Source organism: Amblyomma mixtum, chromosome 7 (genome assembly GCF_055824585.1).
Source record: "Amblyomma mixtum isolate Tamu chromosome 7, ASM5582458v1, whole genome shotgun sequence".
NCBI lineage: Eukaryota > Metazoa > Arthropoda > Arachnida > Ixodida > Ixodidae > Amblyomma > Amblyomma mixtum.
This window is the reverse complement of record NC_143018.1, coordinates 101085958-101102527: the sequence shown is the minus strand read 5'-3', so window position 1 is coordinate 101102527 and position 16570 is coordinate 101085958. Positions and strand designations below refer to the sequence as shown.

General features: G+C 52.0%; 1 long non-coding RNA gene across 2 annotated transcripts in view; it reads left to right on the top strand.

The window, feature by feature from the left end:
* Positions 1-16043, top strand: part of LOC149337018 (uncharacterized) — an 85070-nt gene extending 69027 nt beyond the window's left edge. For both annotated transcript variants that reach the window (XR_016284592.1, XR_016284591.1), the window contains 2 exons: positions 509-697; positions 15486-16043. This is a non-coding gene — a long non-coding RNA (uncharacterized LOC149337018). The remainder of the gene's footprint in view (positions 1-508; positions 698-15485) is intronic.
* The last annotated feature ends 527 nt before the right edge of the window (positions 16044-16570 follow it).

Sequence of the window (16570 nt, the reverse complement as noted above, 5' to 3'; positions counted from 1 at the left end):
GTCTGTCTGTCTGTCTGTCTGTCTGTCTGTCTGTCTGTCTGTCTGTCTGTCTGTCTGTCTGTCTGTCTGTCTGTCTGTCTGTCTGTCTGTCTGTCTGTCTGTCTGTCTGTCTGTCTGTCTGTCTGTCTGTCTGTCTGTCTGTCTGTCTGTCTGTCTGTCTGTCTGTCTGTCTGTCTGTCTGTCTGTCTGTCTGTCTGTCTGTCTGTCTGTCTGTCTGTCTGTCTGTCTGTCTGTCTGTCTGTCTGTCTGTCTGTCTGTCTGTCTGTCTGTCTGTCTGTCTGTCTGTCTGTCTGTCTGTCTGTCTGTCTGTCTGTCTGTCTGTCTGTCTGTCTGTCTGTCTGTCTGTCTGTCTGTCTGTCTGTCTGTCTGTCTGTCTGTCTGTCTGTCTGTCTGTCTGTCTGTCTGTCTGTCTGTCTGTCTGTCTGTCTGTCTGTCTGTCTGTCTGGTACAGGTAGATGGCTCGAGAGGCGCTCTCTCGCCCTCCTTTCTTCGTTGTCTCTTATCGCAGGAACTCAGCGCCATGGGTTCGGAAGCAGGCCTTGATTTTCGAGCAGAGCTTCAAGGAGGACTCATCTTCTGGGTCTAGACCTCACAAACATGATCCCTGGAGCAAAGCGCAGCCACGACCAACCGAACGAAAGCCGCCACGGCCAGCGCCGCGCCAGTGCAGTCCGCCGCCTCCATTACCGAGTAAAAAGTGCGTGCAACAAATCTCTACCCCATACCCACAGTTTACAAGCTGCTTATGCCGTAGTTGATTGTGGGCAGCTGTGCACGGTTCTCGGTTCTCGTGCTGGGTGCTGCTTCCCGATAGCTGGTTGGCTACGTACGCTTCTTTTTGCAAATACAGTGCGCAGTATTAAGGCGAAAGACTTTAATGGCTCATACTCCCGTCCGTCTGTATGGCACTAGATCCAGCCCCAGGCGTGACTCATCGACGATGATGGGTGTCCGCCGAGATATGTGAGAGAGCTACTGCGCAATTTCCTTGCCTCAAATACAGTTTTCATCTTCTTCATTACCACCCCTTTTTCTTCTTTCACTCCTACTTCCTCCCTTCCTCTACAAACGGATGACGGGTGTCCATCGAGATATGCGAGACAGTTACTGCGTAATTTCCTTTCCTCAAATACAATTTTCATTTTCTTCATTACGGCTCTTTCTCTTTCTTCTTTCACTCCCACTTCCTCCCTTCCTGTACGGTGCGGTTCGGGTGTGCACAAAAGCTCTGTGTTCAAAGAGCAAGGCATCACGCCGAACGGGTGGTTGAGTTACATGGACTCCCTGGCAGCGCTAAAACACGCTGTCGCGTTCCACTCATAAAGGCGAAGCTTAAGCGTTATTAATTAGCAGTTAATTAGTACTTAGGCATTAATCAGTGATTAGTCATTGATTAGTAATTTGTCATTACTTAGTAATTAGTCGTCAATTATGTGTGACGTCATGCAGTGGTGACGTGACCAGTGCCACAGAGGTAGTCAAAGTGGTACGGAAAACGATTTCGCCTCTACGCACTTTCGACGAAGTGCCCCGTGAATTTTTATTATGATTTCCTGAAATCATAATAATCATAATCGCTCAGGCCTCACCTCATCTGCGTACTAATCTTTCGCCTGGGGACGTGCGTGGTGGTGGAGGCTTGGTGGTGGAGCTAGCTAGCTAGCTGGTGGACGCTGCGGTGTGTGTTCCGGCCGCCGGCTTGCGTCGGTGGCCGGTGTTCGACGTTTGGACGTGCGCTTTTGTTAAGGTGTCCTTCGGCTGGCGGGCGCCTCAATATGGTGAGCCAGCCACCTACAAAGGCTCTTGCCTTTGATGTTATCGTCCCTGAGGGGGCTAGTCCGGAGGATGTCGTCGATGCGACAGCCTCCATTGTTGGATTGGAAGAAGTGTACTGCGTCCAGCACTTCGGTGGACGCAACTACCAAGTCACTGTGAAAAGTGAAGCCGCCATGGCTAAAATCGTTGAAGCTTCCTGCCTCATCATCGGCAAGGAACGCGTCGCCATCGTTCCCCTGAGCCCGCAGGTGACCCAGGTGACTGTCCTCTTTCTGCCCGCCCGTGTACCTAGTGACGCCCTTGCCAAGGCTCTCTCCCCTTATGGCAAGGTGCTGCACATAAGTCGCGGCGTCATGGGGTCGCGTCCCACTGTCACCACCGGGACCCGTTATGTGCGGATTGAGATGAAGCCGGAGTCACCCGTACCAAACTACATCAAGGTCGCGGGCCACCGCGTGACGTGTGACTACAAGGGAATGCAGCGCGTTTGCCGGCGTTGTGGGTCCACTGCGCACTTCAGGGCACAGTGCACGGCTCCTTTCTGCGCCCGCTGTGGGGTCTTTGGGCACCAAGGCCAAGGTTGCGTGCTCCCATGTCGCCGTTGTGGCGATCCACACGCTACCGTGGCGTGCGCCATCAAGCCCTCGTACTCGGAGGCTGCGGCCCGCCCTGCGCCCCCGCAGGCCGCTCAGGGAGCCGCTGAAACCATCAAGAAGCCCGGCGCATCCAACACCGACGCCGTTACGGTTGCTTCCGCTGCGTCCCAGCCTCACTGCGTTGAAGAACCGGAGTCTGCTCTTGATGCGTCCAATACTGCACCAAGTGAGCAGACAGTAAATGTGCGTGCTGCGTCAGCCTCCGTCTCTCCGTGCGTCCCTGATGCCACGGGGGTCGAGCCTACTGTGGCCCTGGAAAACCATGATGCTGAGAACGTGCCCCTCTCGGAGCCCGTGCTACAGCCCGCGGCCAGCGTTGCGGATTTGAGCAGGGACACCGACATAGCTGAGGTTGACGGTGACGACAGCAGCTTGCCATCCTCAGCCTCTTCAGTCAACCTCGTCATTGACGAGACTGTCATCACGCCTGAGGAGGACCCGACGCCGCCGTCGTCGTCGCCGACATCGCTTGGAGAGGAGCCAAGATCATCTCCAGACGCTGATCCTGTGCAATCGCCGTCCTCTTCGACATCGAGGGCCAGCGCCAGCACTTCCAGCGCACAGTCTTCCGATGTTGAGATGGTCGCTTTGAGTTCAAGCTTAAAGCGTCCACATGCGTCAACTACGGACTCGGACAATTCTGCCGGTCAGCCAAGGAGGCCTCGTGCCTCCTCTGGTCCGACCCTCCGCAAAAAGTGAGGTGGTTTAGCGCCGTTCGCGGCGCGCTTTGTATTGCCTAAACATCACGACTTTTCAGGCTTAATTTTTCATTTCCAAAATGACTCATCTTCAAATTATTACTCTTAACGTACAGGGGTTCCGCAGTGTTTTGAAGCAGGAAGCGGTGGTCGCATTCGCTCGTTCCTCGGGTTGCGATATTGTCTGTCTGCAGGAAACCAATTTTTTTCGCCTCAGTGACGTGTTGAAATTCAAGCGTAGGTTTGGCGTCGATGCCTTCTTTTCGTACGCCAGCACGCGTTCTAGCGGCGTTGGCGTTCTCGTTTTGAACCGCTCACTCTTGCGAGATCATCATGTTATCTATGATGCGCTTGGACGCGTGCTGGCGTTCGACTGCACGTTTAACGCACTTCAGCTGAGAATTCTTTGCATTTATGCGCCTGCTCATTCTAATTTGGTAAACGCATTCTTTAAAGATTTAGATGTGTATTTTCTTGGAGGGCGTAATGTTGTGATGTTGGGCGATTTCAACTGCGTGCTCGATACGGTCACCGATGTGCAAGGCCCTGGTAGGGGTAGGCCAGGCTGGAATGCGCGCGAGTTGCGCCGCCTAGTCAGCCATTTTATGCTCACGGACGCTTATGAGCTCCTCTATGGCAACGTCTTTGTGTGGACTTGGCGTCGCGGGTTATCGGCGAGTCGGTTAGACAGGGCGTATGTTCCGACGAGCCTTTCGCGGACAGTGTGTGCAGCCAATGTAATGATGCTACCATCCTCGCCGGTGCACATATCAGACCACCGCCCTTTTCTTCTATCGCTCGCGGTTCCGGCGGCTGCAGGGTCTCCTCAGAGACCATGGCGGTTGGATGCACGCATCCTTCACGACGCCAGCACTAAAGAGGGGCTCACGCGCGTCTTGCGTTTTTCGGTTGTTGGGGCCGTGCCTGGTGACTGGGACCGTCTGAAGGAGCAGTGGCGTCACCATTGCGCTGCATCTGGTCGAGCCCTTAGGGCTCGCGTGTCAGATGAGGTGCGCGTGGTGACGGCGAAGTTGCGTATTGCTCAACGCACCCCGTCGCCTTCGTCGCTATGTGCGCATGGAAAGAGGAGCTTTCGGAGCGCCTACAGCGCCTTTTACGTGCCTCCTCTTTGACAGCTTCTGCATGGCGTTGTCGACGCAGTCCAACTGCTCATCCCGAGGTACTTCGCTTTGCGCGTCAAGAGCTGTTGACCCCTCAAGGTGCCCCTGCCTTTACACCTACCGCAGGGGCTATGTCCCAACCCAGTGGCAGGAATTTCAGTGCGTTTTATAACCATTTCAGGAGTATTGCTCAGTCGCTCCTTCTACTTGATCGCAATGTAGTTTCCGCAAACCCATTTTTAGCAGGCTTGCCTCAGGTTTCCACTGAACTCCATGACGGCCTTATGGCTCTGCCAACAACAAGGGAAATCAAGGAGGCGTTGGACTCCATGAAACGAGGCTCAGCACCTGGACCAGACGGCCTTCCTGTGGAGTTCTATTTACAATTCTGGGATATTGTAGGCCCCATTTTCTCGGAAGTGCTAAAAAATTATGCTTCACTCAGCAAGTTTTCCCTGAATCATTCAAAAGAGGCCGCATTGTCCTAATTCCTAAAAAGTCTCCTTTCTCGACATGTCCGGCAGATTGGCGCCCTATCACCCTACTAAATTCAGATTACAAAGTACTAGCAAAATTACTCGTTCGTCGTCTGCGGTCTCTCCTCCCGTTGCTTATTTCCTGCCACCAGGTTTGCTCCATCCCAGGCCGTGAAATACATAGTTTATCTTCTGTAACGCGAGACATCCTAACGTATACTTTACGGCGGCGCGCACAGGGTCTTCTTGTTTCCCTTGATCAAGAGAAGGCGTTCGACTTTTTAGAGCACGAGTATATTTACGGGACGCTGGATGCTTTCGGTTTCCCAGCTTCTTTCGTGCTTCTCATTAAAGAGATGTACAGAGATATTTCAAGCACTCTGTTCCTCGATGGCCGGGAAAGTACCGCGTTTGATGTTCGCCGTGGCGTCCGTCAAGGTTGTCCGCTCTCCCCCCTTTTGTTTGTCTTAGCATTAGAGCCTTTCCTCTTGGCAGTGAATCGCCACTCCCTTATTAGAGGTCTGGCTTTGCCAGGGAGCGAAGCGGTACGCGTCACTGCTTATGCAGATGACATCACTCTGTACTTAGCTGATGAACGCAGCTTGCTTGAAACTCTAAATGTTTTTCGTGAGTACGCCTCCTTGTCTGGAGCTGCTCTTAATTACTCGAAGAGTTGTTACTTTTTTGTGGGGTCTACCCAGACTCGTATTTCATCTGCAATACCTTTGCAGTGGTGCGCGCAGATGCGCATTTTAGGTGTGACCTACGACTGTGCTGGAATATGGGATGGTGTGTGGTCTTCGGTCGTCAACGACATTACAGCTCGTGTGCGAAGGGCGCAGACATTCGACCTGCCTCTGCTTGAGAGGCGCTACCTGGTTCAGTCAGTCATTCTCGGTGCCTTCTGGTACCTTTGCTATACTGTTAAACCACCCCTCCGTGTCATAAGGCGGGTGCAGACTACAGTTTTTTCTTTTTTTTGGTCAGGCGGTACCGAGCTTGTGGCTCGTGCTGTTCTTGGACAACCACGGGAGAGAGGAGGTTTTGCCTTTCCAAATTTGTCTGTTACGTCCTCGCTGTTAGCTTTAAAGGGTATTTTGCGTATCCTGCTAGGAAACGCGTCTCCGGCGCGAACCCTGACTCGGTACTTTTTGGGCCCTTCTTTGCGCTTTTTGGATCCCGCGGCCCCTGTTAATCATGGACCTCAGTCAGAGCAACCTTCCGCTTTCTATGCCTCGTCAGTGGCCTTTTACAGGCATGTAACAGCAGTAGCACCTGATGTCAACATCGTCGCAGACCGTGTGGTGGACATTATGGGCTCGCTATTGTTGCCTGTTGTGCCGGCGGCTCGCCGCTCACCTATGCGCCGCGTTCAGTGGGCGCGCTTAGCGTCGACACCTCTCCCAGACCATCTACGCGACTTTGTCTGGAAACTTGGCTGGGCAGTGCTCCCTACTTGTGATCGGTTAGAGCGATGGGGTGTTTTACGCTCCAGTATCTGTCCGAATTGCCCACTCCCGGAATCTAATCGCCACGCTACAGTCACCTGCGTGGTAGCGCGTGTCTTTTGGCGCGCGGTTCATGCGGGATTCCGTGGGCAGGGCATTTCGTACTTCGTCTCCCGCGGCCGATTCCCCAGCGGCCGTTTTGCTCGCCTGTTAATTGTTGCGGGTCTTTTTAGTTTATGGCGCAGTCGATGCGCCGCGGTCGCTGGTGGCTTTCGACGCCGCGCTGTGTGGCCGATTCTCGGCCGTCTCCGACGGGAGCTCATCAGTTTTTTGTCCGAGGAACTCTTTTTCTTGGGTGAGGAAGAGTTCCTCCGGCAATGGTCATGCCCATTCATTTCTGTGAATAATAGTCGTCTTGTCCTGGTTTTTAGGCCAAACTGGCGCTAAGGTGTCTTTTTAAATATTTCAATGTCAAATTATTGCCTTTCCACCCTTGTGTCAATAGGCATTCTATTCTGTTTTACATCGCCCACGAGCAATTCATATTTGTTAGAGATGTTTATGGTAGCTGTTTAATTGGCTCGCCTTACATTCTTATTGTCATGTGTTCTTGAAAATGTCACTGTACCTGGTAACCTTGGCATGTGTACATATGTAAATAAAATTTTTTCTAAACTCCTGAAATACGTGCCATATGTAATAGTACAGAGCGGCTTCCACAGACGCGCATGGCACCAAAATGAAGCGAAGTGGAGGGGGGGGGGGGGGGGGGGGCTGCACTTTACTGCTTAGCACCGGGGGACACTAGTAACGCCTCTGTGCAAGGCACTGCTGTAAGAACGCAACAAGACTGCTCGCGAAACGAACACAAGAGCAGCAATTTGCGGTGCAACGTAAGGTAACCATACTTCCTCGTGACTGCTGCGGAATAAACCATAAGTTTGGGAATGCCACTCGAAACGCAACGCGTCATGACGACGCGTCACCCTATTAGCCATCGCGGGTTGGCTTCGCCACATGGCAAGCCCCAGGATGAGCCCAAATACTGTGGCGAACCGAATGCACCAAAAGAAAAAAGTTTTCGGAGTTTTCGGAAAAGCAGGACGCGATAGGGTTATCGGACCACCTCCGCTGATCGGCCGCCGCTATCCGCAGCTGCGCGGGGTGTGCTCTGCGCTTTCTCTGCAGACGAACTGTGGACGCAGTGCAGTGTTTGAAGTACGCGTGTGAGGTCATGCAGTTGTGACGTCAGGATTCTGTTGAGTAGGCCTTTTTCGGTCAGTCTGACGGCTACGCTGACCTCGGTTTTTTCTGCGACAGCGGGCTTTACCGCTAGTGCGCTAAAACTACTAATTCCGAACGCACGGGCCTGCGTTTTACGCAGTGCAATAGGGCGGGTCGGCTTTGAGCCCGATGCATCTTTCGCATGATTTTTTCTCGTCCTCTCCGGCCCAAGATGCGCTGTTTCCAGATTACAACTCACAAAAAATGCGATCAAAGCGAACGCCACGAAACAGCCGCAGAGGAGCTCAGGCGCCAGAACCAAATTCTGGCTCAGGCGCTAGAACCCAGCCAGCTCAGGCGCCAGAACCAGGCCCGCCTTCAGCAGGCCGCTTCCATAGTCGATGCGTATGCTATTGACTGTGGGCTTCAATGTGCTCCAGCGAAATCAGAGCTTCTGCATGTCAGAGCGAACGCAAAGGATAGGACATCAATTCACATCTCTCTGTCAGGAGGTCCTATTAGAGAGGTGCAGGAGCTCCGTATTCTGGGCCTTTTCATTCACCAGACTCAGACCGGACTCCACCATTGTGAAACTCAAGAGACTAGGCGAACAGGTGGGGCGCATGATCTGCCGCGGTTCCAACAAGCGGGGCGGTCTGCGGGGCAGGGACGCGCTTCGGCTCGTCTATGCCTTCGTGACTAGCCGGATCCTCTACGCCGTGCCATATCTCCGCACTACTAAGCAAGACGAGGCGCGAATAGACGCCATCATATGCAAGGCAACAAAGCGAGCCCTGGATCTCCCGGTGGCTACCTCTAATGCCAAACTCAAGGCATTGGGGGTGCTAAACTCCTACCAGGAGCTGCGGGAGGCCCACCTCGTGAACTAATACACGCGGCTCATGCAGACGGCCCCTTGGCGCCGCCTGCTAAACCGCTTACACATCCAACACGACTGCACTCCAGAGGAGGCGGACCGTATCCCAGTACTGTGGCACCATATGCTCTGGGTCTCCCCGCTCCCCCGTAACATGGGCACCGTCATGCACGAAAACAGACGACGAGCGCGGGCTCGGGCTCTTGAGAGACAACACGGCTCCCGACCCTGTGTATATTATGTAGACGTAGCAGGGCCATCGCCCGCGGGATTTTACACGGCCGTTGTCGTTCACCAGGAAATGCACTTTGATGGACTCTCTTTTCGAGCCCCGAATTCAATGCGAGCCGAGGAAGTAGCGACAGCGCTCGCTGCCGCCCACGCCAATTCGAGAAGCATCATTACGGACTCCCGAAAAGCATGTGATCATTACTTGGCAGTGGAGATCTCCCCCTTAGCTGCATGCATTCTAAGACGGACTGCCACTGATCCAACACCGAAAATAATCATTTGGGCTCCTGGCCATCAGGGCTTACGAGGTAATGAGGCCGCTGACGCGGCTGCCCGAGCGCTTATTCACCGGGCTCCTCATCCCAGCTCTTCTGGCTCGGAGACTAACCAGCCGCTGCTGCGATTCAGGGAAATAATAACGCATTATAGCGACAACCACCGCCTTTTCCCGGGCCCTGCAAAGGGGCTTAGTAAGGTGGAGCAGCGAACTTTAAGGCGCCTGCAGACAGGTACTCTACTCTGTCCTGCAATCATAAAACATTACGATCCTAACACGTATGGGCGATGCACGCACTGTGGGGAGACCTGTGATATCTTCCACATGGTGTGGGCATGTACTCAAAATCCCCACCTCCCCCCATTCCCCACCCTTTCCAGAGAGGCATGGGAGACTGCCTGCCCTCCTCAACTGCTCTTCGCTTGAGTCCCAAAGGGCTCTGGTGAAACGGGTGAGAGACGGGGCATTGTCATGCGGTGTCCCGGACTAGGGACGCCGACCATGTAGCGGTGCCACTCTGTAGCTCCCAAACTCTATTTCCGCAATTAAAAGTTTTCACCACCACCACCACCACCCCAGCGGCGTACACGGAACGCTGTTGAGCGCATACTTCGCTAACATCCACAGGCCGGGCAGATTTCATTGTCGACAGCATGCCACAATGGCGTTCTCAGTCTGCACTTTGTTCACAGCCAGCTGTCGACTGCATGATGCTATGACGTTCTGCATCTACACTCTGTTCACAGCCAGTTGTCGACTGCATGGCGCAATGGCGTTCTGCGTGTGCGCTCTGTTCACAGCCAGTTGTCGACTGCACGGCCCAATGGCCTTCATCGTGTGCAACCTGGTCACAGACAGTTGTCGACTGCGTGGCGCAATGGCGTTTGCGTGTGCATCCTGTTCATAGTCAGTTGTCGACTGCATGGCGCAATGGCGTTCTGCCTGTGCACTGCGTTTACAGCCAGTTGTCGACTGCATGGCTCAATCGCGTTCTATGTGTGCACCCTATTCACAGCTAGTTATCAATTGCATGGCGAAATGGCGTTTTGCGAGTACACCCTGTTCACAGCCACTTGTCAACAGCGTGGCGCAATGGCGTTCTTCGTGTACAGCCTGTCCAGAGCCAGTTGACTGCATGGCACAATGGCGTTCTGCATGTACGCTCTGTTTCACTTCACTTCACTTTAATACCTTAAAGACCCTCGTTAGAGGGTATTACATAAGGAGTGGGACACACAGATATGAAAAACATAACATATAGTAACATATAAGTTGTAAGTTATACAACTATAAGATTTTCACTCAGCAAGTACACGCGCGATTCCTTCGAGGAACAAAGACTGGCATGTGATAGCAGCAAGTTCTCGGGGAAGGACGTTCCAGTCGTTCGCAGTCCGGGCGAAGAATGATGAAGAAAATGTAGTGGTGCGGGCGCGAGGTCGTGGCACTTGCTGCTGATGGCCGGTGCGGAGGGAGATGCGTGGTGGTGGTGCGCAGATGTAGGGTTCCTGTCGTAGCTCAGAGTAAAAAACTTTGTGAAACAAACATAAGCTAGCAATGTAGCGGCGATGAGCAAGGGTAGGTAGACTGGACTGTGATTTGAGGGATGATATGCTGATATCAAAGGAATACGATGAATGAATGAATCTAGTTGCTCGGTTTTGGACTGCTTAAATTGAATTACAGAGATATGCTTGTTTCGGAGACCAGATGGGAGATCCGTATTCTAATTTTGATCTGACTAATGATCTGTATGCGAGGAGCTCGACATGCTGGGGTGCAGAGCGTAGATGACGCTTTAAGAATCCTAGTGTTCTGTTAGCGGATGATATGATGTTTGAAATATGCGCATTCTATCTAAGATCATGACAAAGATGAACACCAAGGTATTTGTATGATTGGACAAGATGGAGAGGAACGTTAGATAGGCTGTATTGGAAGAGGACAGGGTAACGGCGACGATTGAACGACTTATATTCGCATTTACTTGTGTTAAAGGTCATTAGCCATTCACTGCTCCAGTCTTGCATATGCGTTAATTTATTTTGAAGGGATTGTTGGTCGAAGGCGTTAGTGACTGTTCTGTAAATAACACAATCATCAGCAAACATCCGAATACGGCAATCTAATTTCTCAGGTAGGTCGTTAATATAAATTAGAAACAAGAGTGGCCCAAGGACGGATCCTTGGGGCACGCCTGAGGAGACTGGCAGGAGGTTAGACATTTGGTTATTGACAACGACTGATTGGAAGCGGGGACTTACGAATTCTTTTATCCATGCTAGTATGTCGGGATGCAAGTTTAGGCGAGAGAGTTTCAGAAATAAGTGGTTATAAGGTACCTTGTCAAATGCCTTAGCGAAGTCGAAAAAAATTGCGTCAGTTGGGAGGTTAGCATCACGGTTGGCATGCAAGTCCTGAACGAAAACTGCTAGTTGACTTTCACTTGCGAAATCCGTGCTGCGATGAGTGAAAAAATCATTTGAATCCAGAAAGTGCATCGTTAAAGAGTAAATGACGTGTTTCATGAGTTTACATGGTATGCTGGTGAGTGATATGGGTAGTAATTAAGTGGTGAATTTTTGTTACTCTACTTGTGGACCGGAACGACCTTCCCCACTTTCCAATCATGGGGTATGACACCTGTAGAAAGAGACTGGAGAATAGCAGGCATAAAAATTTGGCAGAAGTATGGTTAACGTTTTTTACGTTCTGCATGTACACTCTGTTCAGAGTCAGTTGTCGACTGCATGATACAACGGCGTTCTGCGTGTGCACTCTGTTCATGGCGCAATGGCGTTCTGCGTGTGCACCCTGTTCACAGCCGGTTGTCAACGGCATGGCGCAATGGCGTTCTGCGTGTGCACCCCGTTCACAGCCAGTTGTCAACTGCATGGCGCAAAGGCGTTCTGCGTGTGCACTCTATTCATGGCGCAATGGCGTTCTGCATATACACTCTGTTCAAGGCGCAATGTCGTTCTGCATGTGCCCTCTGTTCAGAGCCACTTGTCCACTGCATAATGCAATGGCATTTTGCGTGTGCACCCTTTTCCCAGCCAGTTGTCAACTGCGTGGCGCAATCGCCTTCTGCGTGTGCACTGTGTTCATGGCTCAATGGCGTTCTGCGTGTGCACTCTGTTCACAGCCAGTTGTCAAGTGCATGATGCAAGGGCGTTCTGCGTGTGCACCCTGTTCGCACCCAGTTTTCGGCTGCAAGATGCAATGGCGTTCTGCATGACCCCTCTGTTTATGGCGCAATGGCGTTCTGCATGTGCACTCTCTTCACAGCCAGTTGTCAGCTGCATGATGCAATGGCATTCTGCATGTGCACCGTGTTCACGGCCAGTTGTCGACTGCATGGCGCAATGGCGTTCTGCGCGTGCACTCTGTTCACAGTAAGCTGTCGACTGCATGGCACAATGACCTTCATCGTGTGCAACCTGATCACAGACAGTTGTCGACTTCATGGCGGAATGGCGTTTTGCGTGTGCACCCTGTTCACAGCCAGCTGTCGACTGCACGGCACAATGGCCTTCATTGTGTGCAACCTCATCACAGACAGTTGTCGACTGCATGGCGCAATGGCGTTCTGCCTGTGCACTCCGTTTACAGGCAGTTGTCGACTGCATGGCTGAATCGCTTTCTGCGTGTGTACCCCGGTGACACCCAGTTCTTCACTGCATGGCGCAAGGCCGTTCTGCGTGGGCACCCTGTTCACAGCCAGTTGTCAACAGCATGGCGCAATGGCGTTCTGCGTGTGCACACTGTTCATGGCGCAATGGCGTTCTGCATGTGCACTCTCTTCACAGCCAGTTGTCAGCTGCATGGTGCAATGGCGCTCTGAATGTGCACCCTGTTCACAGCCAGTTGTCAACTGAATGGCTCAATCGCTTCCTGCGTGTGCACCCCGGTGACACCCAGTTCTGGACTGCATGACGCAATGGCGTTCTGCGTGTGCACTCTCTTCACAGCCAGTTGTCAGCTGGATGGTGCAATGGCGTTCTCCATGTGCACTCTCTTCACAGCCAGTTGTAAGCTGCATGATGCAATTGCATTCTGCATTTGCGCCGTGTTCACGGCCAGTTGTCGACTGCATGGCGCAATGGCGTTCTGCGTGTGCACTCTGTTCACAGCCAGTTGTCAACAGCCCGGCGCAATGGCGTTCTACGTGTGCACTCTGTTCATGGCGCAATGGCGTTCTGCATGTGCGCTCTCTTCACAGCCAGTTGTCAGCTGCATGGTGCAATGACGGTCTGAATGTGCACCCTGTTCACAGCCAGTTGTCGACAGCATGGCTCAATCGCTTTCTGCGTGTGCACCCCGGTGACACCCAGTTCTCGACAGCATGGCGCAATGGCGTTCTGCGTGTGCACCCTCTTCATAGCCAGTTGTCAGCTGCATGATGCAATTGCATTCTGCATGTGCACCGTGTTCACGGCCAGTTGTCGACTGCATGGCGCAATGGCGTTCTTCGTGTGCACTCTGTTCACAGCCAGCTGTCGACTGCATGGCACAATGACCTTCATCGTGTGCAACCTGATCACAGATAGTTGTCGACTTCATGGCGGAATGGCGTTTTGCGTGTGCACCCTGTTCAGAGCCAGCTGCCGACTGCACGGAACAATGGCTTTCATCGTGTGCAACCTGATCACAGACAGTTGTCGACTGCATGGCGCAATGGCGTTCTGCCTGTGCACTCCGTTTACAGCCAGTTGTCGACCGCATGGCTCAATCGCTTTCTGCGTGTGCACCCCGGTGACACCCAGTTCTCGACTGCATGACGCAATGGCGTTCTGCGTGTGCACCCTGTTCACAGCCACTTGTCAACAGCATGGCGCAATGGCGTTCTGCATGTGCACTCTCTTCACAGCCAGTTGTCAGCTGCATGGTGCAATGGCGTTCTGAATGTGCACCCTGTTCACAGCCAGTTGTCAACTTCATGGCGCAATGGTGTTCTGCGTGTGCACCCTGTTCACAGCCAGTTGTCAACAGCATAGCGCAATGGCATTCTGCGTGTGCACTCTGTTCATGGCGCAATGGCGTTCTGCATGTGCACTCTCTTCACAGCCAGTTGTCAGCTGCATGGTGCAATGGCGTTCTGAATGTGCACCTTGTTCACAGCCAGTTGTCAACTTCATGACGCAATGGCGTTCTGCGTGTGCACCCTGTTCACAGGCAGTTGTCGACTGCATGGCGCTATAGCGTTCTGCGTGTGCACCCTCTTCATGGCACAATGGCTTTCGGCGTGTGCAGTCTGTTCACAGCCAGCTGTCGACTGCTTGATGCAATGACGTTCTTCGTGTGCACTGTGTTCATGGCGCAATGGTGTTCTGCGTGTTCACTGTGTTTGCAACCAGTTGTCGACTGCATGACGCAATGATTTTCTGCAGGTGCACTCTGTTTTGCGACCCATGAGCGCGCAGCGACCGTGCCATAGCGGCCTCGATGGACGTCGGTGCATCGTGCGAGGCAAATCATTACTGTGCGCAGGCTTCTCCTCGCATGCTGGCAGTCCGTGGCGAGAAGAAAGAGCAAGTTAACTCATATGACAAGTTGAAGTTGATGGCAAGTTGAGGTTCGAATAGGGAAAGGGCGGTGCAAATTAAATCGAGCAGTAAAGGCGATTTGAAGCATTCCAAGTTTCGTATATTCGCACATGCTATTCTTAACTCTTTAGATGGCTTTGTGCACACTTGTGCACGCTGCGTACTGGAAACTATCTGGAAAATTCTCTACTTAGTACTGCTTACATCCGTCATAGTGAAGGGCTCCGGAAGTTTCGGCCACCCGGGGGTTTTTAACGTGCACTGACATCACACATTGCATGGGCCTTTAGAATTTTGCCTCCATCGAAATTCGAACGCCGTGGCCGGGATCGAACCCGGTGGACGAAATTTCTGGAGCCCTGCACTACGGCGTCCTTCTTAGCCTGAGTCGCTTTGGGGCGTTAAATCAGGACAAACCATAGACCATTTTGAGTCGACATGATAGATGCGCCTGAAAGTGCTAAACTTTACGTGAAATAAGAACAATAGCCAAGGATAATAAACTACTTAAGTGTCTCTAAGACGCGTGGTTGGCCGAGCTTCACAATACTTAAAGATAAGGTGGGCTGAATTTCGCAGCTATGAAGCCACCTTTTCGGTCACTATGGCTCAGTTCGCCATTTTTTTTCCCAACTTGGAAAAAAAGGCAATCTTCTGATTGTGGTGGAGATGTGGCGATACGTGCCAGCGAAATATGTAATAGTTATTGCGTCCAAAGGTTTGATTGTGGTCTGTCGAATGTGGCGCTCTACCCAAGACTCCCTTTAGTGCGTTTAAGGCGGCTAATATAATTTGCTGTTTCCCATGCCGCAAAATCAAGATCACCTAGAATACCTAGAAACGCATTTTGGTGTTTACCGTGCCGCAAAAGCAAAAAGGATTTGAAAATCCAGTAGTTCGTGTTTCTCTTTTCTTACTTAGTGCATTCGAAAGCTCGTTGGCAGTAAGGGGCTGTTCCCTGCCGTGGTCTGAGAATGTGTCGAGCACGTGTTTAAAAGATGCATTCTGCTCTGGTTCACTTACACATAAAAAATATCTGACATGGCACACAGAAGCGCCTTATGCTCTCGAAGTTATTTGCAATTTCACCAAGCTTTCCACTGTGTTCTTGTGAATGATATCTGACCAATGATGTGTGCACCCTTCCTTTTCCAGTCTCAAGCCCAGACCATGCGACGATCAAGACGTCTTTTTGGCCACTTTATTGCGGGAAATGTCGAAGATGAAGCAGACTGATGATGATATAGCGTGTGCACTTAAACAACACGCAGAAATGTTCAGAGAAGTCACTCTTTCGATACAATCTGACTTCGCTTCACTAAGAGAATTCGTGGAAAAGCCAATTAAGGACATGCAGCTAAGCAAAGAAGATATAAGATACCTGAATAGGCGTGTGAATAGCACTGATAGTGAACTAGTGTCATTGCGCAGGCGTGTCGAAGAGATTTCAAAAATTACCGGGCGAAGAAGGAAAGGAAAGGGTTGTGCGATGCAGTAAAGAGTGCTTCTTTTTATATAGCATGCAGAGAGCAGCACGGAGCTGTAAAAGGCGCGAGCAGGAGGGGTGAGTCGGCTCCGCGGTGTGTGGTGGTGGTGGTGAAAACTTTTTAATAAACAACAGGAGAGTTCGCGGTGTGTTGGTCACTCGAGACGTGGCGCAAGAGGTCGGGTTGTACCGATGCCAGCAACATCAAACGCCTAGCCGCTTTGCGCTCTCTCTCTCTTTTCCCTTCTGAATCAGCGCACCCATCTCTGGTTCGTTTGTTTTGTGAGAAAATAAAGAGAGACTGCTTTGAATCTCTGCGCTGTTGTTGCGTGTCTCATACGACGTTCATGTCGGACCTACCAGTCGCTATAAAGCTGGTGCCCGGAAAGTAATATACGCTTTATCGCCGCAATTTCATCTTCCACCTTTCAGCCAAGCAAAGGTACTGCCGACAGCCACTTTTCACCCGTTATAGCAAAAAAACAATCGAGCCGCATACCTATACCAGATGGTGGCAGCCTCCCACCTGGGTGGCATCGCATCATCGATAGAAGGGTGCATCCTCATCCCAGAGGCCCTTCTCCAAGACGTTTTAACAGCCTGGAGCAACCACCGACTGAGCAGCTGAAATACAGTAACGCAGCACCCTCAGTAGTGGAGTCCATGGACCCTTCGGTGTATCCCTGGCTCTGAACGTGCCAACATTTGCTTCCGCCGCACCTCCGGACCCCCACCGCCTCCCTACCCACACCGG